The sequence below is a fragment of the Chiloscyllium punctatum genome, chromosome 26 (assembly GCF_047496795.1).
Source record: "Chiloscyllium punctatum isolate Juve2018m chromosome 26, sChiPun1.3, whole genome shotgun sequence".
Classification (NCBI taxonomy): Eukaryota; Metazoa; Chordata; class Chondrichthyes; order Orectolobiformes; family Hemiscylliidae; genus Chiloscyllium; species Chiloscyllium punctatum.
In genome coordinates, this window is record NC_092764.1 from 71,449,959 (window position 1) to 71,463,267 (window position 13,309).

General features: G+C 40.0%; 1 protein-coding gene across 7 annotated transcripts in view; it reads left to right on the forward strand.

The window, feature by feature from the left end:
• Positions 1 to 13,309, forward strand: part of fcsk (fucose kinase) — a 391,653-nt gene that overhangs the window by 181,774 nt on the left and 196,570 nt on the right. The gene's annotated exons all lie outside the window — the stretch shown is intronic.

Sequence of the window (13,309 nt, forward strand, 5' to 3'; positions counted from 1 at the left end):
AGGATTTCCTAAAGTGCTGTATAACCAGAGGAACTCCTTTTTCAAGATGTTATTGTTGTAATAGAAGAAGTGTCAATTCGTGTGCAGCAAGATGTCATGAACAATAATGGAGCAATGACCAGATTATCTGCCTTTGTGATCTTGATTAAAGGATAAATATTGGCTCAAACACTGGAGAGAATGCCCTACTCCTCTTCAAATTAGTTTTATAGGATATTTTCTGTTGAATACCAGAGTGATATTTCCTCCTCTTCGAAAGACCCTGTAGATGGCAGATTTGGTAACATCACTTTGCCATGTGATCTGCATGATGGTTGAAATTAACCTAAAATTAACCCTTTAGTTCATGGCTTGAGAGGTAGACAACAAGAGGTGTTTCAAAACCCCAAACACAAGCAGTGCTTTTCAATGCAGTATTTAACATCCACATAGAAAAGTGGGCTATTAAAATAAATGGTGAGGGAGAGGGGGTTTCAGTTGCATATGGAATAAGTTAAAGCGGGAAAGGTTCAGCAGAGGTTAAAGTTTTCAGGACAAGTAATAGGACTGAGGAATGGTAAAAATCAAAGCATGTGGTGCTAGGAATGCAAAGCCGGTCAGGCAGCATCCGAGGAGCAGGAGAATTGACATTTCGGGCATAAGCCCATCATTAGGAATAATTCAATTGCGAACTAAATTTTCAAGAATACATGTTCTATTGAAAGGACAAACACAGGCAAACGGGACTAGTTCGGTTTGGGAAATTTGATCGGCATGGACAAGTTGGACTGAAGGGTCTGTTTCTGTGCTGTATGACTCTGACAGGTAGATGTGCAGGGGGTGGAGTTGCCTTTTTAATAAATGATGAAATTAAATTGATAGCAAGAAGTGATATAGGATTGTGTGGGTAGAGTTGAGGAAATGTAAAGGCGAAAAGACTCTGATGGGAGTTATACACGGGTCTTCAAGCAATTAGGATGTGGGGAACAAATTAGATAAGGAGTCAGACAAGGCATGCAAGAAAGATACTATTAGAATAATCATGTGGGACTGGGAAAATCAGATTGGTAGCAGATCCCAAGAGAAGCAATTCATGGAATGTCAATGAGATGGTTTTTTTTGGAGCAGCTTCTGGTGGACTGCACTAAGGAGCAGACAAGTCTGGATTTGATGATGTGTAATGTGGGATTTGATTAGGGAGCTGAAGGTGAAAGAACCCCAAGGAGGCAGTGATCATAATATGATAGAATTTACCCTGCAAGTTGAAAGAAGGTGGGGAGGGGTGTGGAGGGGTGGAAGGTAACTCAGGAGATATAGCATAAAGTCATCCCAAGGAAGAAGAAATATACTAAGGGGAGGACAAGGCAACCATGGGTGACAGGGTTAAAAATCACACAACACCAGTTTAAAGTCCAACAGGTTTAATCGGAAGCAGTAGCTTTCGGAGCGCTGCTCCTTCAACAGGTGGTTGACAGCAAGTGACAACCACCTGATGAAAGAGCAGTGCTCGGAAAACTCGTGCTTCCAATTAAACCTGTTGGACTATAACTTGATGTGTGTGATTTTTAACTTTGTACACCCCAGTCCAACACCGGGCATCTCCAAATCATGGGAAGTAAGGGAAAGTGTAAAAGCAAAATAAAAAGTATACAATATGGTGAAGGTTATTGGGAAGCCAGAAGACTGGGAAGCCTTTTAAAAACTGGTAGAGATAACTAAAGAGCAATAAAGGGGGAGAAGATGAAATATAAAGGTGAGTTAGTTAGCAATATAAAAGAAAATCGCAAGAGTTTCTTTTGATATGTAAAAGGTAAGAGTCAGGCACAAGAGGACATTGGACCGCTGGAAAATGAGGCTGGAGAAGTAGTAATGGAAATAAAGAAATGGTGGAGGAATTCTATGGGTATTTTGCATCAGTCTTCAGAGTGGAAGACACCAGCAGCATACCAGAACTTCAGGAGATGCAGGGGACAGAGGTGAGTGTCGTCATCACTAAGAGAAGATTCTGAGACTGCTGAAAGGTCTGAAGGTGGATAGATGACCAAGACCGGATGGACTACACCCCAGACTTCAGAAGGAAATAGCAGAGGAGATTGTGGGTGCATTAGTAAGATCTTTCAGGAATCACTCGTATCAGAGAGGGTCCCAGAGGACTGGAGAAAGGCTAATATAAAACCCCTGTTTAAGAAGAGAGGGAGGCAGAGGATGTGAAATTATAGGCCAGTTATCCTGACCTCAGTTTGTTGATAAGATTTTAGAGTCCATTATTAAGGATGTGATAATGGAGTATTTAGAAGTGCGTGGTAAGAAAGGTCACAATCAGCATGGTTTCATCAGGGAAGGCCATGCCTGCCAGGTCTGTTAGAATTATATGGGTCTCTCACCATCCTTCTTCATCTAACTATCATCATAACTTTCTATTCTCTTCTCCCTCACTATGTCTCTAGCTTATCCTTAAAATGCATTTCTGAAATTGAGAGTTCTACATTCTGACCTCTGTCTGCTAAAAGCTATTTCTCCTGAATTCTTTAATGAATTGATCTGTGACTTTGTTATATTTATGGCTGCTAGTTTTAATCACCTTCACATGTGAAACACATTCTCTAAGTTGGTGCCTAACCAATTCTTTTAAAATCTTAATGATTACTTGTTTGTACCTTAGTTTACTCTTTGCTATGGTTTCATCAATTATTATGGAAATTTCAAAGCTCTGATACACTGTACATCAATCAAGGATATGATACCAAAACATTTTGAGAATGCATAGACAGCAGTTGACAGACTCTGTCAAATAGGAACACTAATTTCATTATATTTTATTGTACAAATTGTTGTTTGAATAAGAGATGTCTGACCCAGAACATCCTGTCGTTACTTAGTGCATGGTTTTTTTTGGCTGCCGTGTGCTATGTTGACTATAGAAAGAGAGACTGGATTGATTAGGACTGTATTCGCTAGAGTTTAGAAGAATGAGTGACCCTACATGATTCTCACAGGAGTAGACATGATAATTGATGACTACTGAGTCCAGAAACAGGGGTCACAGTCTTGGTAAACAGGTTAGACGACTTAAGACTGAGGTGAAGACAAATTTCTTCTCCCAGAGAATGGTGAGCCTATGGCACTCTCTGCTTCAGAAAGTAGCTGAAGCCAAAACTTGGAATATTTTCAAGAAGGAGTTAGATATTGTTCTTTGGGTCAAAGCGATCAAAGGGTGTGGAGAGAAAGCAGGTACTGAATACTGAGTTGGAGGATCAGCCATGATCATATTGAATGGCAGAGCAGGCTTGAAAGGCTGAATGGCCTACTGTTGAGATCTTTGATGCTTTTATTTTTCTCATTTTTGATTTGGAACTGAGAGTTGAAGTTGAGAATTGAACTTTGAACAGCAGCTTGTGCTTTTTGAAAAAAGAGAACAAAAGACAGATTTTTGCTGTTGGGAACTGACTTATGTTACAACACAGAGACAGACAGCCAAACCAAATCAGTCTTTCTTCCTCTGTGTTCACACCACAGTAAAATTGAACTGTTGAAAACCCCAAAATAATCACCCCCATGGTTCCTAACAGACTTTTAAATAACCAATCCCACACTTTATTATTAATTAAATGCCAGACACCAGGTTGTATCTCAAATAAAGACTTAATTTATTCAATACAAACTAACAGAGAGAAAATTAAACAGCACTGTAAGCTAATTAATGTCTGTGCTTTAAACCCAAAACATTTGGTTTCAGTCCCATTCATACAAAAGACGGACAGACAGACAAACGTAGTTAAGGGTTAAATAAAATAAAATATTAGAACTAGCGAGATTACTTAAACGGCTTTCACAATGCGTTGTGTCACAGGCATAATTGTGGACACCTTGACTATTTTTTCCTGAAACATTGATCAAGGTCACCTTCTCAGTTCACCCTGGCAAAGGCTGCAGAACTCCTAACTCAGCTTTCAAATCGTTGGGCTTCCAGAAGCTGGTGTGCTAAATCAGGCTGGGAGCTTTCAAATTCTTGTGTTGTCTCAGCAGCAACCCAGAACCATCTCCCAGAAAGCATTGTAAAAAAAAACTTTAATTCTGTTCTGTTCTAATAGACTGATCGACTCTCTCCAAGGCCCCAGTCACCATTAAATAATTGCCATCTGCTTGAGCATACAGTCTCTTTCTGGAACCAACTCCCAGGTACTGACCTCGATAATAGTCAACATTTGCTATCTGTTTAAACACAATCCTCTTCCCGGGGTCATAGTGTCTGTTAGGACCTTTTAAACAAGGCTCAGCCTGCAGTTAGTCTTCAGGCCCTGGCCTCACAAACAAGAAAAGCTTGCCTTGACTGTTCTTTTTAACCCAAGCTGTCCCAAAGTCCATCAGTCATTTCCAGTTGATAATTCAAAATTGACAAAAAAAAATTATGAACGAATCAGCAAAGGTTCTAACACCTGGAGAGGTAATGCAGGTTAAATACTGCTTTAAAAACAGTGTAAATATCTTGGCAAAACCGTTGATTCTCCTATCCTCAGATGCTGCCTGAACTGACTTTTGACTTTGTCTACCCCAGTCCAACACCTCCAGATCCTCTTGTAGCAAGTATATTATTAAGCTAGAGAAGGTACAGAAAGGATTTACCAGGATGTTGCCAGACATTGAAGGTTCAAGTTGTGAAGATAGGCTGGGACTTTTTTCACTGGAGCATAGGAGATTGAGAGCTAGCCTTATAGAGGTTTATAAAATCATGAGGAGCATGGATAGGATTTTTATGGTAGGTGTCTTTTCCCTCTGATAGGGGATTTCAAGAGTAGGGGACATATTTTTAAGGTGAAAGGAGAGAGATTTAAAAGAGACATGAGGGGCAAATGTTTTACACAGAGGATGGTTCGTGTGTGGAATGAACGTCTTGAGGAAGTAATGGATGTGGACACAATTATGTTCAAAAGACACTTAAATAAGTAGATGAATAGGAAAAGTTGGAGGGATAAGGGCCAGGAGCAGATAGATGGAGCTAGTTTAGTTTGGGATTCTGTTCAGCAAGGGCTGGTTGGGTCGACTCTGCATATGGAGGAAAATTGTACTTGTTAAATAAAAACCGAAAGACCTGCAGATGCTGTAAATTAGAAACAAGAAAAAAAATTGCAGGAAAACTCAGCAGGTCTGGCAGCATTTATGGAGAGTCATCAGGGTTAATATTTTGTGATGTGTGACCCTTCCTCAAAACAGACAAACCCTCCTCGTCTCGACAACCTCTATCGCTCAAACAGTAACATAGAAGGCTAAAGAAAAGTCAACACAATTACATTGCTGTTCACAGAAGTTTACTGTTCACTAATTGGCTGCCAAGTTTCCTACGTTATTACATTAATTACATTAAAAAGTACCTTATTAGACATTATGTGGTCATGAAAGGCTGTAAATGCAAGACTTTCCAATAGAGTATCATCCATGACTATTGGCCTTTGTCACACATTGTATATATTTGTGTCTCACATTGTGTTCAGAATTATAATGTGATGAAAGATGGGGATAAAACGTAAGCTCTATGTAATGTGCACCTTTTAGGTTAACCAAGTGCAGGCATTCTTTAATTACCTCACTTAAGATTGTGAACTGTAATATTTAAGTTCTTGTACTGAAAAACAAAACCTATATTTCCAGTTAAGAATAATTAGTAAGCTTGTTCTTGGCTAGCAGGGTAGCTGAGCTTGATCTCCTGAAAAGTCACATCATGTGACTTTGTAACTGCGTGTGACAATGACAATTACTTCAACGTGCTTCAGCCATTAAAATTTCAGTTTTAAAAAGCTAAGGGCCAAATGGGAACAGAAGAAACCTCTAAGGGTAAATTTGATCTTTGAAAATAACACAAAACTTTGTTGGAGAATCCCCTGACTTTCCTTTGCATCTAGATTTATTTTAACAGGGTGAGTTGGATCATTATTGCCTGTTCAATGCTATTATCCAAATTTATTTTCACTCCTTGTTTCTCACTGTTTTGTGTTCTACACATAACATGACACACCATGACAATTATCAAAGATGTCAAGTAAAGAAAATATTTGGAAGGTAGATTTAATACCAGCTTCTATTGAGCAATTGAGGTTATTTCGATTTCAAGGTTATTATTAGATCCTTGAATTATACTAATGGATACGTATATTTTGGGTAGTGAGGATACTCCTGAAAAGATATTGAAAGCATGTCATAAACTTAAAACATGAGCAATGGAATTGCAAATCTTCTGGACTGTATGGCTCAGTACACCACTATTTGGTGAATTACTCAGTAATTCTGAGGGAGCTGTCGAAATATCTTGTTTCTCCCCCCATAAATGAAAGTTTCTAATTTTATCCCATCGTTTACAAGAAAATTATTGTTTGGTAATCGATACTTTGAATGTTGCTGGAATTCATTGTCTTGTACCATCAGGGCAAATTCAAGAATCCCAAATTTCAAACATTTGTAATAATTTACAGTACAGGAGAAAAGGGTGCCAATTGGTTGGCAGGAAACACCACTCATTACTTGCAAACTTGAAAAGTGTTCAGAGTTCCTCAAATTATCTTGGAAAGGCCTTACAGTGGCAACCTGACTGGCATTTTCAACCAACAGGATGCTGTCTTTAATCCAAATAGACATTCTGTCTCCAACATATCATTGATTAATGCCATGCATACATTTTAGTGTCAGTCTGTTGCCAGGGACATACAATGATTGTCTGAATGAATCAAGCAACATGTTTTTTCAGAAATAAAAACAGAAGTTGCTGGAAAAGCTCAACAGGTCTGGCAGCATCTGTGAAGAGAAATCAATGTTAACGTTTTGGACCCGGTCACCCTCACAGGCAACTTTCCAGCAACTTCTGATTTTTTTTCTGATTTACAGCATCTGCAGTTTTTTCAGTTTTTATTTAACATGATTTTTCTCTTGCTTATAATATGCAGATTACAGACCATACTTAACCCGTCGACACTTGTAAAACTCAAGTCAAAATGTCTGTTGTTAATTGTGATTCTGTGATCAAGCAGCACTTGATAAGCAATCCTGAGTGTGATGGTAGCTAAGCGAACAACCGGTTTAAGATAATCGGTCAAAATTGGGTTTCATTTTTGCTAGAAGTAATGTATATTCATGTGCAGTGACCTGTTTTGTGCAAATAAAATAATGGGATCAAACCTTGCACTTTCTTTGAATCATTTGGGAAGCCTTTATTGTTCCCCATTGTTTGTTCAAGGATAACCAGAATTGATTTGCAAACCAATTAAGCCTTGTGGTTCAAGTTGTTTCAGTTGTTTGAAATTTGGCATCCTGGTGTTTGTTTCGATGAGTGCATCATGGAAAGCTTCGGTAATTTTCCTGTTTATTAAACATATTTCAGAAAGTTATCCTCTGGTACAACAAGGAACACTTAAAAACTTCTGTTGATACAATGTTCTGTTCTAAGTATAGATTTTGAGGTTCACCAATGATTCATTGGTAAAAGTGGTGAGATACCATGAAGAAATATAAATGTAGAATGATTTATGGGTGGAAGAAATCCTTTAAGCCCATCACATCCATACTGACTGAGAAAGAAAGAGGGAACGTTGCTCTTGATGCCCTGTAAAATGGCCTTACAAAACTGCTAGGTTGGATCCAATTGTTACCAACACTAAAGCAAGGAGTAATACTGGTGGACCTAGGCACCTGAAATAACAATTGTGAACCCATTCCCGTTGACCCAGTAGATTTGTTCTTGGTAACATCTGAGCTTTGTGCCAAATTTGGGAAAGCTGTCCCAACAATTAGTCAAGCAACAGCCTGACAAGCTCATACTCATGGAATCATGCCTTACAGACAATGTCCCAGACACCACCATTACTATCCTCGGATATGTCCTACCTCATAGTAGGTCAGACCCACCAAATGTGGCAGCACAGAGATGTACAGTCAGTGCGATTTACTCTGGCAGTCTTGACATTGACTTTGGACCCCATTGCATCATGTCAAATATAGACAAGGAAACCTGCTGAATACAGCCTGTACATCACTCCTCAGTTGACGAATCAATGCTCCTCCATGTTGAACACCCCTTGAAGAAGCACTAAGGACTGTAAGGCCACAGAATGTACTTCTGGGTATACTGTTAACAGCTAGTAATATGTCAGTAACACCATTATTGATGGAATTAGCCAAGTTCTATAAGACATAGTTGCCAGACTGGATCTGAGGCAGATGGCACCATAGCCAACAAGAGAACAAAACCTACTTAACCATATACTCACCAATCGAAAAAACACAATTGCATCTCTCCAGGAAAGAATTGATAAGAGTGAGCTCTACACAGTCATTGTAGACACAAAATCTCATCACATTGAGGATACCCTCCATCATTACTATGCTAAACGGATAAATTTCAATCAGATGAGGTATTCATGAGGCACTGTGGACCAAGAGCAGCAGCAAACTTTCAGCCACAATCTGTGTAATCTCATGGCCTGCATAACTCCCCTTCCACCATGGCCAATCTGCGGCAGCAATCTGGTCTGAAGGATGGTACGCCGGGTACAGTGTCAGGCTGATGAGAGGTCAACCTGGTGAAACTGACTTGTATGCCAAACAGCAGAAGCTTGCAATAGATAAGGCTAAGTGTTTTCACAACCAATAGATCAGATCTAAGCTCTGAAATCCAATGAATGATGGTCAACAATAAGACAACTCACTAGTCCAAAAAACAAGGCTGAAATATTTCCATTTTCAACTAGAAGTGCTTAGTGCATAATCCATCTTGGCCTCCTCAGGTTCTCAGCATCACAAATGTCAACTCAGTTCACTCCACTTTGATAGGAAGAATTGGCTGAAGGATCAAAAACTATGGAATTTAACAAAATTATATGATGCAATAGCACTCAAAATTGGTGCTGCAGAATTCGCCACGCTTCTAGTCAAGCTGTTCCAGTACAGCTAAAATACTGATATCTACCCAGCAGTCTGGATATTTGCCAAGGTAATTTTCCTACACAAAAAGCAGTAAAATTGAAGCAAAACAGAAATTATCGAGAAACTCAGCTGGTCTGGCAGCATCTGTGGAGAGAAAGCAGAGTCAACATTCCAGGTCCAGTGACCCTGTTTCAGAATTAATTATCACTAGGAAAAGGTTGGTGTATATGCTGAAGATGGGGTGGCTGAGGGGGAAGTGTAAGCGAGGTGGAGTCCAAAGAGAGAGAACAGCATTTGGGCAGACAAAGGAATGGATAAAGATCAGCATGGAGGAATCTACAGCTACTAATGGGGACCATTACTGGCTGGCAAAAAAAAGAGAATAAATCTAATCCAGCCAATTACCACCCAATAAGTCTACTCTCAGTCATCAGGACAACATTGCAAGAGATCATAAACTGCTTTCAAAGCAGTATTTGCTCAGCAATAATTTGTTCACTGATGCTCAGTTGGGTTCCACCAGGGTCATTTAGCTCCTGACCTCATTACAGCCTTGATAGTAACATGGGCAAAAGAGCCGAACTCTGGGAGTGAGATGAAGGGGACTGCCTTAACATGAAGGTCATATTTGACTGAGTGTCACATTGAGGAATGCTAACAAAGCTAGGGTCTGTGGGAATCTGGGGAAAACCCTCCCCTAGTTGGAGTGATACCTAGCACATAAGAAAATTCTTCTTCTGTAGAACAATCAAACATATGCTTGTGCTGTTAGGTGTCAAGTAATATTTGTGCCATAAATTGTAGGCAATGGTCGCCTCCAATGAGAGAATCCAACCATCTCCCATTGACTTTGTAGAGACATTTGGACTCATGTGACTTAGCTCACGAGGTGAAGTCTGTTGTGGCACATCTGATAAGACGGAAAAGGCTGAATCTGAGAGTCGAGCTCAAGGACCTGTCAATACATGCCTTTTAATGAATATCATACCTGTGAAACTTGGATTGAAAGTTGTCAGGTGGGACTTGGTGAATAAAGCCTCAAAGAAAAGAAGCTGGATTTCAACCTGAGGAAGTTTAACACTTTGACGGATTTGGAGTTGGAATTAGTGACATGTCTGCTGAGTAGACTACAAGTAAATCTATGAAATCTTTGTTTGCTTTTGCTGCTGCTTAAAGAGTAGTTCGTATTGACTGCAATTTGTCAATTAAAAATTGTAAAATGTTGAAATCTAGTCCAACTTTTTTCACTGAGGTCACTTGGAAATTTGGTCCTTTTAGTTTATTGGTCTCATTTTTGGAATCTTAACAATACTGAGGGCATTTCCAGAATCTGAACCAAATGAGACTGTGAAACTTGTTTGCTGGAGTATGTTTGTATTTGAGGGGAGTCAATGCTAATGCCTTTGCGGAGAGGGGAATCTTTTCTCTTTGTGCCTTAAAACAATTGGCAAAGGATAATTTGAATGCAGGAGTATAAGCGTTGGGGTTTGGTTCAAAATCTGGAGCTACCAAGACAAAGATCATTGAAGAATTGGTTCATCACTTGTAGCTCAATGAAAACAAGGTGAAAGTGAGGACTGCAGATGCTAGAGATTAGAGTTGAGAGTGTGATGCTGGAAAAGCTCAGCAAGTCAGGCAGCATCTGAAGAACTGAAGAATTGATGTTTTGGACAAAAGCCCTTCATCAGGAAGTTAATGCCCAAAACGTCAATTCTCCTGCTCCTCAGATGCTGCCTGACCTGCTGTGCTTTTCCAGCACCACACACTCAATGAAAAAAAGTATGTTCCTAGTGGTGCTCAGATAAAAATGTCTCAACCTAGTCAAACAAGTCAAAAATAGAGGCGATGACATTGGAAAGCTAACCACAGAAAGTTTAGATGTAGAATTGGAAGGAGGGAAAGAGATTATGATGTCACATGTACATATCAGTGGTGAAAGGTAAGGATGACCAAGGGCACATTCATTGACTTGGCAAAAAATATATGCAAAGTACTTAAATGTATTGAGAAAAGGGCAGGCATGTACTTTATGTCATTCAAGAAAATTGTCATGAACATGAAATGACCTGAACATCTTGGACTATACATCAACAGAGATGTTTGTAAGGAAAGCTTTGAAAGTGTATTTCTGCCTTTCAGAAGAACATTCTGGTGACTGTGATCATGTAAATATAGCTATTGTCATATGCCTACAGACACAAATTCAGGAATTTGAAAAGAAGCAGGGCTAAGCCTTTGTGGAATTTGGTAGAGAGAACAATATGGTGTTTAAGCTTAAGAATTCAGAAGTAGACCACTTGGTCCACTGCTTTTTGTCATTTATATAAATGATTTGGATGCGAACATAGGAGGTATGGTTGGGAAGTTTGCAGATGACACCAAAATTGGAGGTGTAGTAGACAGTGAAGAAGGTTACCTCAGAGTACAACAGATCTTGGTCAGATGGGCCTATGGGCTGAGGAGTGGCAGATGGAGTTTAATTTAGATAAATGTGAGCTGCTCCATTTTGGAAAGGCAAAGCAGGGTCATACTTATGCACTTAATGGTAAGGTCCTGGGGAGTACTGCTGAACAAAAAGACCTTGGAGTGCAGGTTCATATTTCCTTTGAAAGTGGAGTCACAGGTAAATAGGATAGTGAAAAAAGCATTTATTATGCTTGCCTGTATTCATCATTGCATTGAGTATAGGAGTTGGGAGGTCATGTTAAGGCTGTACTGGACATTGGTTAGGCCACTTTTGGAGTATTCCGTGCAATTCTGATTTCCGAGGATGTTTGCCAGGGTCGGAGGGTTTGAGCTGAAGGGCGAAGCTGAGTCTATTTTTCCTGGAGCATCAGAGGATGAGGGGTGTCCTTATAGAGGTTTATAAAATCATGAAGGGCATGGATAGGCTAAATATGCAAGGTCTTTTCCCTTAGAGGGAACTAGACGGCATAGGTTTAAGGTGAGAGGGGAAAGATTGAAAAGGGACCGAATGGGCAACTTTTTCACGCAGAGAGTGGTATGTGTATGGAATGAGCTGCCAGAGGAAGTGGTGGAGGCTGGTACAATTGCAGCATTTGAAAAGCACCTGGGTGGATATGTGAATAGAAAGGGTTTAAAGGGATATAGGCCAAGTGCTGGCAAATGGGACTAGATTTATATACGATATCAGGTCGGCATGGATGAGTTATAGAGTCATAGTCATAGAGATGTACAGCACGGAAACAGACCTTTTGGTCCGACCCGTCCATGCCGACCATATATCCCAACCCAATCTAGTCCCACTTGCCAGCATCCGGCCCATATCCCTCCAAACTCTTCCTATTCATATACCCATCCACATACCTTTTAAATGTTGCAATTGTATCAGCCTCCACCACTTCCCTCTGGCAGCTTAGTTCATACATGCACTGCCCTCTGCGTGAAAATGTTTCCCCTTACGTCTCTTTTATGTCTTTCCCCTCTCACCCTTAACCTATGCCCTCTAGTTCTGGACTCCCCTACCCCAGGGAAAATAATTTGTCTATTCAACCTATCCATGCCCCTCATGATTTTATAAACTTCTATAAGGTCACCCTTCAGCCTCCACGCTCCAGGGAAAACAGCCCCACCCTATTCAATCTTTCCCTATAGCTCAAATCCTCCAACCCTGACAACATCCTTGTAAATCTTTTCTGAACCCTTTCAAGTTTCATAACATCCTTCCGATTGGAAGGAGACCAGAATGGCACACAATATTCCAAAAGTGACCTAACCAATGTCCTATACAGCTGCAACATGACCTCCCATCTCCTTACGAATAAAGGAAATCATACCAAACGTCATCTTCACTATCTTCTATCTACCTGCGACTCTACTTTCAAGGAACTATGAACCTGCACTCCAAGGTCTCTTTGTTAAGCAACACTCAAAAGCTAAGTTTCATGCTGTATGCCTCTATGTTTCAAATTTCACATTTCCATCTACCCCTGACAACTTCATAAAGATTAGAGAATAACTTCACTTAGCTGTCTGGTTTTATTTGCATCTCTTAAAAACATTACATGACTTTGCTTCCGATGTCAGAAGACTGTTTTAAAATTGCATTACCTTCTGTGAGAAAAAAGTCACCCTTCATTCTGGACTCATCCACAAGAAGAAACAATTTCACATCCACCTTTTCAAGGCCATTTATATACTTCAATCACCGCTCCGCTCCCGCCCCCCCCCATCTTCAAACCTCCACTGAAAACAAGCTCAGCCTTTCCTCAGAAGGTAACCTGCTTTTTCTCAGGATTAATCCAGTGCACCTCCTCTCAAACACCTTTAATGCAGTAACAACCTTCTTTAAATAAGAAAACTAAAACTGCGCATAGTGTTAGAGAGATGGTATCACTAGTGCCCTGTGTGCCTGAAGCATAATATCCTTTCCTCTTTGTTCAATTCCTCTTCTAATGAAGGA